At 43.2% G+C, this 13,861-nt stretch overlaps 2 pseudogenes; both read right to left on the bottom strand.

Annotated features, from left to right (window-relative positions):
• LOC127673536 (ensconsin-like) overlaps positions 1 to 13,861 on the bottom strand; it is a 404,593-nt pseudogene that overhangs the window by 217,667 nt on the left and 173,065 nt on the right.
• Positions 449 to 1,138, bottom strand: LOC127674130 (GTPase ERas-like; annotated as a pseudogene).

Here is a 13,861-nt window from a genome sequence, read left to right as displayed (position 1 = left end):
AAAACAAGCAAAGAAAAACTCCATGAACCATGGGAATAAATATAAAAGTGGAAAAAAGTCATCTAAACAGAATAATCAGAAAATTATGAACTCATCTATAGCCTTGAAAATAGTTAAAAGTGAAAATTACTGAACACAAAGGGCATACATAGCCAGGTGGTGGTGTCAAATATATATATATATATATATATATATATATATATATATATATATATATATATATATATATATATATATATATATTTTAGCTTTGAATGCTGAGAACGTTTATTTAATTTTGCATAGAGTTTCACAGAACATAGCCAACAAGGGACACTCCTCACAAAATGACAATAAAAAAAAAATGTCCGTGGAAACTTACTTGGTGGGTGGGTGGGTGGGGAAATGTTATGACAAGAGAACTGTCAGCTTGACAGGAGACAAGGGTCAATTGACTTAACTAAGATCGTCAGGCTACAGAGCAGCCACAGCTACAGATGGTTTTGTGGCGTCTGATCTTCCTGTTTGATGCAGCCCCAGCCTCCTGGGCTCTGAATCTCACGGTCATGAGGGCAAAGGCTTCCCACACTTTGCTGCCTCTTGGCTGAGGTCTTCATTAAGGGGACTCCCAGCTTGGGGGCAAGGACTGTGGTGGCGGAGGCAGCATGAGCATCTCCAGCAGTGCTCACCAGGTCACACGTGATGCCCACTAGCACCAGAGGCTGCGGTGAGGCTTCCACGTGGACCATATCTGCTGCAGCTGGTCTAGCGACGAGGGGTCATCAAGAGCACAGATGCCCAGCAGGCCATCACCCACTGCCAAGCATGGTCCTGCAGAGCCCGCCCTGTATCCTGGCCAGCGGTATCCAGCACATTTAGGATGTAGCCTCCTCTGTAGTCCAGGGCTGCTTCTTTCCAGTAGGAATCCTGGATAGTGGGCTCGTGGTCTTTGACGAAGCAGTGGTGAGTCATCGAGATCCTGAGAGCTTTTTCACCAACACCGCTTGCACCCACAACCACCGCAGCCTTGAACTCCAGTAGCTGCCTGACAGCATCTATCTCTGCATTGTGCCCAAGCCTCATGGCTTTCCTCTGGGGAGGTGGTGCATTGCAGGCTGGAGCTCAGGTGCAAGATGCTAAACTTGGTCAGCAACTCCATTCCCCAGCACCTCAAGGAAGTGGTGTAAACAGCCACTTTAAGAGTGTTTAAGAGTGCGCTGGGAATGGGAAATCAGGCGAGACTGGCTGTGTTCCCAGGAGTAGCAGTCTGCTGAGGGGCAGCAGGCTGATCTGCAGTGTCACACATCTTTAGTTGTTTAGTTCTCAAGAGGCAGAGACAGAGAGATCTCTGTGAATTCAAGGCCTGCCTGGTCTACAGTGCAAGTTCTAGGACAGCCAGGACGACACAGAGAAATACTGTCTTGAAAAAACGACCAAACAAACAAACCAAAAAACTGGAATAATGTGCAAGCCATTTCTCAACATTGTTTTGTTACATACACGATCACCAGGGAAATGTGATTATTATCTGTTTTGTGGATGAAACATTTTCAGGATTGAAAGCAGGGTTAATAAACTAATTGTAAACCCACTCAAAGCTTTAATGCCAGAACTTAGGAGGCAGAGGCAGAGTGATCTCTGAATTTGAAGACAGCCTGGTCTACATAGTGAGTTCCAGGACAGTCAGAGCTGACAGTGAGACCCTTAAAAAAAAAAAAAAAAAACAAAAACAAAAACATAAAACAAAAACCTCAATAATAAAATTTGTTGTGTTAGTATCTGGCTCATCAATATTTTAATTCCACTGTAGACTTTTTTTTTAATTTCAACCTTTTTTGTACTGTGTGTACAGTGATTCATTTTTGAGACTTTTCTTGTATTGCATTCTAGCCTGGAACTCACTGTGGAGCCCAACATGGCTCTGAGTGCCATGCCTGCCACACCCTCTTAGTACTAGAGATTGAACCCAGGGTTTTGTATATGCTAGGTACACACCCAGCCAACTGAATTCTCCCACCAGCCAGTGTCACTGTTCTCTTAATACACGAAAGAAAAGTGTGACTTTGCAGTATGTCTTCCTGCTGCGATGGAAAAGTATCCCAGGACTATGGAGCCCAGGAACCACAGGGCTATGAGAGGAAGCATCTTCAGCAAGAGGTGCCTCAGCTCCCAGGGAGGGTATCCCCAGTGGAGCTCAGGGCTCAGCTCCTTCCTCGATTCTTGGTTTCTTCCAGTGAGAAAGTCATGCTAGCCAGTCAGCAAATCTCATAAAAGAGATTTGTTGGGGAGACAGATAAAGGAGGAAAAGGGCTGAATCCAGCATGGGTGGCTGCCTCTGTGCCCCTGAGTGGACAACAGGGAACTGGACAAAGGACGAGGCTTAGACAGGGTTTCTTAGGAGGCTGAACTTTTCAGGGCAGAGATCTTCAGAGTGAGGGATTGGTGGGACGTCCTGTTCAATGATCGGTGGGGCTTGTGGGAAGCTCAGGGATTGATGGGTTTTTTCTCCCCCTCTTCCCTGCATCGGGTCCTTGGGTTAGAATGGAAAGACCATCCTGCCTGGCTGAGGCTCTGTGGCTGAGCTGCTTAGGGAGGTTAGAGAGGAGGCGCTGCCACCTTGGACAGTCAGCCACTGCAGTGGGACCTCAAGACTGAAAAAGAGTTGTTGCTTTTTTAACCGGTGCCCCCAATCTGACAGCTCCCCCAGCAAGCCAAATTCTGCGCATTTGTTCCCACTCAGGAAGAGATCCCGGAAGTGGTGCATGGATCGCCTCGTTGGCCGCAAGACTAAATGCTCATCGTTGTAAAACAAGTACGTTCACATGCCTAAAACGTGTCCTACTTAATTTCGGTCGTTTATGATTTAGTTACAGGAATCCAGCTGGCAACTGTCTGGCACATACACTGAAAAACTGAAGCAAAAACTTAAAGTTGCCGGGAGAAACATAATTTAGTTCCCATGTGTCTTGGATCTAAATTAAGACCAGCTCATTACCTACTGGTGGCATGGCATGCTTCATAATCCAAGTTTGATGACTCATGTCTATGATTCCAGCACTGCAAAAGCTGAGGCAGGAGGATTGAGTGAAAGGCCTACTTATGCTACACAACAAGACTCTGTATCAACATACAAGTACACATAGACACAACGGGAGGGGACTACTAACAAAGTCAATAGTGACGAGATACTAATCAATTAGTAAATATACACAGTATTGGGGAAGTCTGATAATAACAAACGCATATATTATCCGTGTGGAATAATGTCTCAGTCACTTGAAGGTGCTTGTATTAGGTTGATATATATTTTCTTCACATAGTGGTTTTGTACCCTAAGCCAGCTTGTGATCCATCATCTCAGAGAGTCCATGGACAGGGTTAAAAAGTCCATGCCATGTTATCAGTGTTTGTGTTGACAAAGTTGCATCCTCAGTTACAAGCTGAAATTTGTGACGTGTCTTAATTATGATTCTAGGCAGAGATACACTGAAATATTAGCAATATTTGTGACGCTAACAAGTAGAAGACAATCTTTTTAGATATAGCCCAGGCTAGTCTCTAGTTTGTAGCTGAAGCGGACCTTGAAGGTATACTTCAATCTTCACCTTCAGAGCGCTAGGACTATAGTTTTATGTGGCAGGGATTCAGACCCAAAGTGTCACACACAGTAGGGCAGCACCCTACCAAGCAAGCCACATTCCAGCCCCAAAGTCAAAATGTGTTTGGGTTTGGGGGCAAGGGTTTTTTTCTTTTTTTCCTTTTTTTTTTCCCCTGAGACAGGGTTTCTCTGTGTAGTCCTGGGCTGTCCTGGAACTCACTCTGTAGACCTGGCTGGCCTTGAACTCAGAAATCTGCCCGCCTCCGCCTCCCGAGTGCTGGAATTACAGGTGTGCAACACCATGCTTGGCTTTTTTTTTTCAAAGAATATTTCTTTGTGTAGTACTGGCTGTATTGGAACTCACTCTATAGACCAGGCTGGCCTGGAACTCAGATCTGCTTGTTTCTGCAAGTGTCTCAAATCTGGGATCAAAGGTGTGCACCAACACTGCCTGGACCCAGATGTTTTAATAAATAAATAATCCCTGTATTTACAGTTCTACATCAGAATTATTTATAATGCAATATTTCATTGTGCACACATGCAATTCCGGCCCTTAAGAGGCTGAAGCAGGAAGATCATGAGTTTAGTACTAGCCTATGTTACATACTGAGGTCCCTGAATCAAAAAGCAAAAGAAGGTACTAGAGTAATGGCTCAGTGGTTAAGAGCACTGAATGCTCCCCCGAAGGTCCTGAGTTCAAATCCCAGCACCCACATGGTAGCTCACAACACACCCTCTTCTGGTGTGTCTGAAGACAGCTACAGTGTACTTACATATAATGAATAAATAATTTTTTGTTTGTTTTTTCGAGACAGGGTTTCTCTGTATAGCCCTGGCTGTCCTGGAACTCACTCTTTAGACCAGACTGGCCTCGAACTCAGAAATCCTCCTGCCTCTGCCTCCCAAGTACTAGGATGAAAGGCATGTGCCACCACAGCCCAGCTTAAGTAAATCCTTTAAAAAAAAAAAGGCAAAAGAGAGAGACAGCCTTGATAGGACAGTTCTGTAGTTCCAGCCCTTGAGAGGATAAGCCTGGAAGATTGCCAAGAGTTTAAAGTTCGCTTTGCCTACACAAGCTCCATGCTAGCCTAGACTACCAAGAAAGACCTCCTCTACCGCACATGAAATAAAACAAAAACAAAAAAGAAAATGTCCTAAAAAGAATTAATTGTGTTACGTTTTAAAATAACACATGCTTAGCATTTGTTCATCCATATGTATGTGCGTGTCTGCCTGTGCGTGTCTGCCTGTGCGTGTCTGCCTGTGCATGTCTGCCTGTGCGTGTCTGCCTGTGTGTGTCTGCCTGTGTGTGTTTGCCTGTGCCTGTCTGCCTGTGCAGGTGTGTGGCACCTGTGGGTGTGTGGCTGGGGGTGGAGTGGGATCCCTGCAGAGGCAGCGTCAGATCCCCTGGAGCTGGAGCTATAGGCAGTTGTGAGTTGTGCACTGTGGGTGCTGGGAACCAAATTCAGGACCTCCGGAAGAGCAGCAAGTTCCCTTAACCACCGAGCCATGCTCGGTCCCAAAGGTTAGCATCTTTCCTCGCGTTTATTACCAGATCAGCCTCTAGATCTCATTGCACACCTACATCATAGTCACTTTCTGGACAGCAGCCCTAAAGAGAGAACCTGTCATTTCAGCTCTTTGCACTCACAGACTTGTGTATCCCTGTCCAGTGTACACAACATTGCAGAAGTGACTAGATGCTATTTTACAGGTAAGATTATAAACTTCTGTGAGTTCTGTGCCCGCACATAGAACACTTGCACTGGTACTGGGGAGGTCAGCTGCCCTGTCACAGGGCAAGTCTGTGGATAGCTCAAAGTGACAGAGACCTTAGGCCCGCCGATAGCTTTCTCTCCATCAAACCTCCAGATGATTGAACAACTGTTTGTCTCCTTCCTTAACACTGAGCGAGGCCGGGCGTTGGTGGCGCATGCCTGTAATCCCAGCATTCTGGGAGCCAGAGGCAAGCAGATTTCTGAGTTCGAGGCCAGCTTGGTCTACAGAGTGAGTTTTCCAGGAAAGCCAGGGCCAAACAGAGAAACCTTGTCTCAAAAAAACCAAATCCAAAAAAACCAAAAACCAAACAAAAACAAAAAAACAATGAGTGAGAGTTTCTATCCAAAACTACCTAGGTAGGCTGGTTTTAGATTCTTAACCCACAGAAACCAGGAGATAGTATGCTGCTGTGTTTGGGGAGTAATTTGTGATGAGGCTACAGAGCACAGCATGTTATTTCACTAACTTGCTGTGACACTCTAGAGAAGAAATGTTCCCTTCATAGCCTCGAGTATTCGAACACTTGGTTCCAAGTTAGTTATTATCTTAGGCTTTCCATTGCTACAATGAAACACCATGACAAAAAAGCAAGTTGGGGAGTAAAGGGTTTATTTAGCTTACATTTCTGCATCACAGCCCATCATGGGAGGAAGTCAGGACAGGACAGGAACCTGGAGACAGGAGCTGATGCAGAGGCCATGGAGGGGTGCTGCTTACTGGCTTGCTCTTCCTGGCTTGCTCAGCCTTCTTTCTTATAAAACCCAGGAACAGCCCAGAGATGGCACCACCCACAATGGGCTGGCACCACCCCAATCATGTTTTAAGAAAACACCTTACAGCTGGATCTTATGGAGGCATTTTCTAAACTTGAGGTTCCCTTCTTTCAGATCATTCTAGCTTGTGTCAAGGTAACAAACAAAGCCAGGCTGTACAGTGGCAATGGTTGGGAAGGTGGTGCAGCCTTGCTGGGGAAGTTCACTCCTTCTGGCTTTGAGAGTTGTAGTCGTGCGGTTGTTGCAGTGTGTCACTGTTTCCAGCTTGCCCTTGAAGATACCATCTCTCAGTTCCCTGCTCCTGCTACCATGCCTTCCACAGACTGCTGTGACTTCCTGCCAGGATAGAATGTTATCCCTCTGGAATCACAAGCCTTGGTCATGTTATTTTATCACAGCAAAAGATAGCAGTCAATACACTCGCTCAGTGTTTTCATAAAGTTAATGTAATTTCTTCCCTTTAAAGTAACTGTGTGTCTTAAGATACTATTCTTAGACATGATCTGTCACCTTCTTCAATGTTCTAAAGAACCCATGGGGGACTGGAGAGATGGTTCAGCGGTTAAGAGTACTGACTGCTCTTTCAGAGGTCCTGAGTTCAAATCCCAGTAACTACATGGTGGCTCACAACCATCTGTAGTGGGATCCGATGCCCTATTCTGGTGTGTCTGAAGACAGCTACAGTGTGCTCATATAAATAAAATAAATAAATCTAAAAAAGGGGGGGCGATCCATGATACAAATAAGGTTACAGATGATTTCATTGTTAGTTTGTACTACCTGGAAAAAGGGAGAAAGAGCATAGGCAGGAATACTGGCCTTTTCTGGAGAGAAGTGAGGTATGTCTGACCAACAGTCTACACCCACGCTAATGTTATTGGGGTTGGGGGCAGGTGGGTGGATGGAGTTTCTGGGTAAAGTGCCATTGGCAAAAATTTTCCTGGTTCTTCCTCTCAACCCCTTGCTCCCAGAAATAAGACACAGACTCAAAATATATTTATAAATACCTTGGCCATATAGCTAGGCTCCTCTCTGGCTAGATATAACTTAAAATGTCTCATTTATCCTAGATACATTCTGCCACATGCTGATTACCTGTGGTACCATGTCTGTCTCAACACATCTTCCTGGCAAATCTCCCTCCTGGCTCTCTCCCAGAATCCTTTCTCTCTACTTGATTCCCACCCATATTTCCTGCAAAATCTACAGGCCACAGGCTTTTTAGTTCACAGGTGATGTATCCATGCAACACACAAGATATTCTTTCTACAAGATAATGATGGGCTAGAGAGATGGCTCACTGACTGCTCTTCAGAAGGTCCTGAGTTCAAATTCCAGCAACCACATGGTGGCTTACAACCATCTGTAATGGGATCTGATGCCCTCTTCTGGGAGTGTCTCAAGATAGCTACAGTGTACTTACATATAATAAATAATGAAAATCTTTAAAAAAAAAACATAGTGACAAGTGAGAAGCTAAAATACCGGTGAAATCAATGACAATAATATTATGTGATATGTTTTGAGACAGGCCTCCTTACATATCTCTGGCTCTCCTAGAATTCTCTGTATAGACCAGGCTGGCCTTGAATTTTTAGAGATCACCTACCTCTGCTTCCAAAGTACTACGATTAAAGATGTGTGCTACTACAGCTGCTTATAATAAGATTTTTAAAGTTCATTTGGAAATTGAATAGAACAACGGTTTTGTGACTTTCCCTTGGAATGAATAAAACATCTTGAGACTAAAGATTTGAAATCCAGATCCCAGATCATAAAATCAGACATCAAATTTTTTTTATGTTTTAGAGCATAGAATTTTAACATTCTTTTTTTTGGGAGGGGATTTGGTTTTTTTTTTGAGACAGGGTAAAGCCCTGGCTGTACTGGAACTCACTTTGTAGACTAGGCTAGCCTCGAACTCAGAAATCCACCTGCCTTTGCCTCCCAGAGTGCTGGGATTACAGTCATGTGCCACCACTGCCCAGCGAATTTTAACATTCTTGAAGTTACTTAGAACAGAACAGAGTCGTGGCTGTTTATGAATCTGTGTATTTGATAAACATTTGCTGAAGTTTGCTGTGTAACAGACATTATGCTTCAGGTACTAGAGAATACACAACAGCCAAAAAACATGACAAGATTACTGCAATCAACTGAACACCTGTGTCCCCCACAAGTGTCTATGGAATTCCCATGGTAATGTAATGATATTTCCAGTTGCTACTTCAGGATAGTGATTATCTCTTGAGAGAGGCATACTCATGAGTAGAACTCATGTCTTTTAGAAGGAAAGTCCAGAGAGCTAGTGACTTCTTTTTATATGTGGGCACAAGGAAGTAGTTTTTCCAGTAGCCTGAACTGACAAAGTCAACTTATATTTGCAGAGATTCAAGATGAGAGAAATGGTTTAGTTAAATAAATCCATAGAGTTCTCGACCCCCACAGAATATCACGACATACAAAATTACAGGGTGTTATTAAAAATAATATGCCAACAACAAAATAATTCATCATTACTTTTTTTTAATGTTAACATGCCTTGGGCTAAAATCATGAAATTAAATTGGAATGTCAGACTCTAGTTGGTTAATAGGGTAGAAGTCCTACAGGGGTCACTTAGTAAGCCTTCCCAGCATCCTTGCATCAACAAAGTAAAGATGACCCTTAACATCCACAGGAAGTCTTCAGGGAAAAAGATGGTGTGGGGGAAGGGTGGAGGGAGGAGGCGAGACAGCAGCTATCCCTCTGCTGTTGAAAAAATTCTTGAAAGTCTGTCATAGGATCCCCTAGAAACACCACCATATGAACACTTAAATATTCTTCACCCCCTCCCATGTTGGCAGGCAAACTTCCATCCTTTATACTTATAATGTGCTGGGCAGTGGTGGTGCACACCTGTAATCCCAGCACTTGGGAGGCAGAGGCAGGTGGATTTCTGAGTTCAAGGCCAGCCTAGTCTACAGAGTGAGTTCCAGGACAGTCAGGGCTACACAGAGAAACCCTGTATTGAAAAATAACAAAAAACAAAAACAAAAATAAATAAATAAAAATAAAAAAATAAAAAAATAAAAAAAAACTTATAAGGTAATGGTAGCAGAAAAAAAATCCATACTAGGAGTCCTGCAACAGCCAAGACCAAGGCCATTTAGGCTGTCCATAGCCCAGATGTCTATGAGGAATAGGCGAGTATGTCCTTCCCTTGGTCTTTGGCAACTCCATTATATGGTGCAATGATCAGGTAGCCAGAGTACAAGCCCAAACATGTCTCCATCGGAGTAGTAGGCTATAGCTCCTGGTGAAGTATGGCGTCTCCACACCGGTCATTGTCCCCTCCCCTGTAACTTGAAACACTTTTAGCTGACAAGATTATGCAGAGAAACTTGTCAGTTTCAGAACATTGAATATTCACTATTTTACAAAAAATTTTAGACAAGGTCTCACTGGGTAACCCTGGGCCATCTCAAGTAACTTTTGTATTCTAATCATTTATTGAAATATCTCTCTTTGACCTTGCTTATCTCTCAATAAATGAAAATAGTTTACCCCAGTCCTATTTAAAGAAATAAGAATTTTTTTGAATTGGTCTTCAAAAGGAAATGGTTGACTTTGGAAGAAGATAATGACACTGCTTTTAACTACAGCATTTTTTCCTGTGACATGAAATCACCTTCCCCTCTCCCAGCCATCCTTGAGCCTGAATTTTAAAAGACTTACTAGTGTGTTCTATCCAGCTGTACAGTATTTTGAATGCAGCGTGTTACTGCTGTAGCATTATACTGAGGCGTTTCCCTCCTCTTTATTCTATCCTTGTCCTTGAGCCACCAGCACCAGTCTCATCTGGAAACTAAAAAACCCAGGTTCCCAGTTCTACCATTGAATTGTTATGTAAGACCACAACCCTCCGTTAGTCGTAGTTATTTTGAGAGGCAGATCGATGCAAAAGCAAGAGGTTTATTTTCCAGAGCATCGGGGTAAACCCTCAAGGCGAGTAACAAGAAGGCAACGTCCCATATGGCTATTACAAGCAATTTTTATACTTTTTAGGGGTATAGGTTACATCAGCAAGGTTACAATTCAAACGTATTAGCTAAGCATATCGACCTTTAAATCTACTAGCTAGCAAGCAAGACATGAATTTGAACTCTGTCTAGGACTTTCCAGAGGATCAGGTGACTATCAGTCCAGTACATTCCAAGAATGGAGATGGAGAATGGAACTTGGCCTAGCCTTGACCTGAGGTGTGGGGAAGCTGTAAGGAGGGTGTGGCACTGGATAACCCTAGGGTCCCTCAGTTGAATCAGAAAACCTGAAAGGTTGCAGAGTGTTTGCCTGGTCCACAGAAGACCCAATAAATTAGAAATCTCAAACACTTGAGGGTGTTCTGTCTACCTATAATAACCACAAATTCCCACTGCAGCAAGAAAGCAAGAAACTCTGGGAAGAAGCCTGGGTATGCTTGATTTATCAAATCATATAAGTAGTTGTAAAGTATCCTCAAGTTTGAGGACCTCTGAAATGGACCCAGTTCTTGCTGATCACTGAACATTGTAGATTGTCATAGACCATCCCATTCGGGTATGGGAGTCCCTCGGGTGAGGATCTTCAAAGTTCAGGTAGGTAAGGATTCATCGGTGACAAACATAAACAACCACAGAGTCAGTTTGAATCTGGGTGTATTTTGTAGCTCTCAAGCAGGGGATTTTATACATTAAAGACCAATAGCAACTCTTAGAAACCTTATTTAGTGAAACAATCACAAATACCAACAAAAATCATTTTACACAGTAAAATACAAAAATCATTCGAGCATTACAACTCTGAAACTACATGTTCAGTAAATCACAAACAGAACAGGTAACATCATTGTTAATATAAATCATTGCCGAGCACTGGGGGTGCAAGTCTTTAATCCTAGCACTTGGAGGAAGAGGGAGACAGATTTCTGAGTTCAAGGAAAAACCTGGTATACAGAGTGAGTTCCAGGACAGCCAGAGCTATATAGAGAAACTCTGTCTCAAAAAAGCCATATATACACACACACACACATATATATATATGTGTGTGTGTGTGTGTGTGTGTGTGTGTGTGTGTGTATCATCAAAATATAACAGTTCTAAATAAATGCACAATAGGGTGGTCATCCAAGGCTAGTGGCATATTCCCAAAAACAGGTTGATAAATCTTTATGGTCAGTGCCATTAACCGCTTAGCTCACTTTCTAGCCCCATATGGTTAATTATTATTTAACATCTAATGTCTGATTTTTTTAAATAAATCTTTAATGCATAAATTTAAACTATTTTAATTCTTTCTAGTTAAGGATTTCTTTACCATATACCGAAACCAACCTCCAATGACACACGTGCAGCCATATGAAATTTTATTGTTGGGAAAGTTTTTATTTATCATAATAATTTTGTAAACGATTTAAAAAGTAAAGCATTGGTTTCCCCGGAGATAAGGTCATGTTAGTTACCCCATCTCAAGGGATAGTTTCGTACCCATTATTCTTGCTTAAGATCATGGTCTAGGCTACCAGGAACCTGTAACTAAGAAAAGGAATGAAAGAGAACAAAACAGAAAAATTGCCATGAGAACTACCACTCAATATGTTTTCTCTGGCTGAGGGTTCCACAACCGGTTCCAGGAGACCCCTTGCTTTTGAAGTCTAATGCCTCAGTCTGTGGAACTTATCACACAGATTCTACTGGTGTGGCAGTAGATTTTCTTAGGGCTAAAATAGAACAAAGGGCATTGGAAAATCCAAAATAATATTCATATATAAGTTAATTCCAGGCTGGACGCTGCTTGGACAAATTACACCTTATGGGCTAAACCACCCTGTAGCCTGCTTTTGTAAATAAAGTTTTATTGTAACAAGGTTAGGCTTACTCATTTGTGTCTGGTCTATGTCTCTGTCCTGAAGCATCAGTACTATGTCCTTTCAATAGAAAACATAAGGCCCACAAAAGCCAGAGATTGTTTACTGTCTGGCTGTTACTGTGTGAATAAGAATGGCCCCCACAGCTTCGTGTGTGTGTGTGTCTGTGTGTGTGTGTGTGTGTGTGTGTGTGTGTGTTTGTGTGTGTGTGAGTGCTTTGTCATCGGGGAGTGACCTTAAGAGGGATCAGGAAGTGTGGCCTTGTTGGAGGAAGTGTGACACTGGGGACAGGCTTTGGGGTTTCAAAAGCCCAAACAGTCCCAGAGATTCTACCCTCCGGCTGCCTGTGGATCCAGATGTGAAGCTCCCAACACCAGGTCCACCTGCATGTCACCTTGCACCGCTTGAGGAAGATAATGGAGAAGACCTCTGAATCTGTAAACAGTCCTTGATTAAACACTTTATTTTGATAGGCGTAACCAAGGTCATGGTGTCTCTTCACAGCAACAGAACACTGGCTAAGACACTGGCCATTACTGAAATAATCTGTTGGCCCTTCTGTACAGTCCACTCTGAACTCTTTGTTTCAGAAGGCACTTTTCTCTCAACACAAGGACCCTGGTTACATTATGTTAGATTCTGGAGTGCTCTGAAGGCTTCGACCCCTAGGAGAAGGAGCACTGGGTAAAAGGTGGACTCTGGGAGCAGGCTCCAAGGACCCCAACCCCTGTCTCCCCATTCCTTGCTTCCCGACTACCATGAAGTTAGCAGCTTCTTTCTGTCAGTGTATTTTCTGTCTAACCTCAGACCTCAGACGACAAACCCAGCTGACTGTGGGGTTTGCTTTCAGACCCCAGGACAAGGGGCTAAGGTGCATAGTTGACACACCAAAACAGACCTGGCCTCTAGGTTTTCCCAGCATCCCCTGTTCCCTACCGGGCACTCTCTGCTCCCAACCCCAAACTTTCTAGTCCAGGGGCTGGGCTGCCCTTCCCCCAGAGACTCTTCCATCTATAATCCAGATGTTTTTGGCCTCTTTACTCTCTCTCTCCTTCTCCATCTCCTTCTCCCTCTCTCTCCTCTCTGGCCACAAGCTCTTTCTTTCTTTTTCTCTTCCTCCTCTCCTATCTCTCCCTTACCATGGTCATTTCTGGGTCGCCTTTGGGGCCAGCGAACTCTCCTGAGAGCAGTTTCCCAGTAACCCTCTGTGTGTGTGTTAACTATATGTATGTATATACTTATGTATACACAAATATATGTTATATATGTACGTATGTATATATATATATATATACATACATATATGTATAATATATATAATTTTTAAATTTGGCTTGAATTGGCTCATTTCACTGGTGGGGAAATTACTTATCACATAGATTAAAATCTCTAAAACCATGAGCCCAAGTAAGTCTTTCCTCCTTTTAAGTTGATCATCTCAACTGCATTTCTTGTTTTGCCCACACAGCAGAAGGCTAACACATCTCATGTGCAGCAACTACCCACCAGTAAATCCCTAACTTTCCACCAAGTGAAGCGTTTGCCTCTCCTGGCCAAAGTTGTTTTCATTACATTAAAACTCCACTTGATATGCTGGAGAGATGGTTCAGGAGAGCAAGAAGCACTTGCTCTTGAAGACCTGGGCTCCGTCCCTGGAAACACTATTGTGGTTTCCAGCCACGCATAGCTCCAATTACAGGGGATCTGTTGACGCCCCTTTTCACACAACCACAGGCACCAAGGATGCACGTGGTTCACATACGAACATTCAAGTAAAGCACTTGTAAAACAAATGTATCTTCAAAACCGATCTATATTCCACTTGATGTTCACTTAGATTAAAAG

The sequence above is a fragment of the Apodemus sylvaticus genome, chromosome 23, assembly GCF_947179515.1.
Source record: "Apodemus sylvaticus chromosome 23, mApoSyl1.1, whole genome shotgun sequence".
Classification (NCBI taxonomy): Eukaryota; Metazoa; Chordata; class Mammalia; order Rodentia; family Muridae; genus Apodemus; species Apodemus sylvaticus.
Note: the sequence above shows the minus strand (reverse complement) of the source record. Positions and strands in the feature narration are given on the sequence as shown.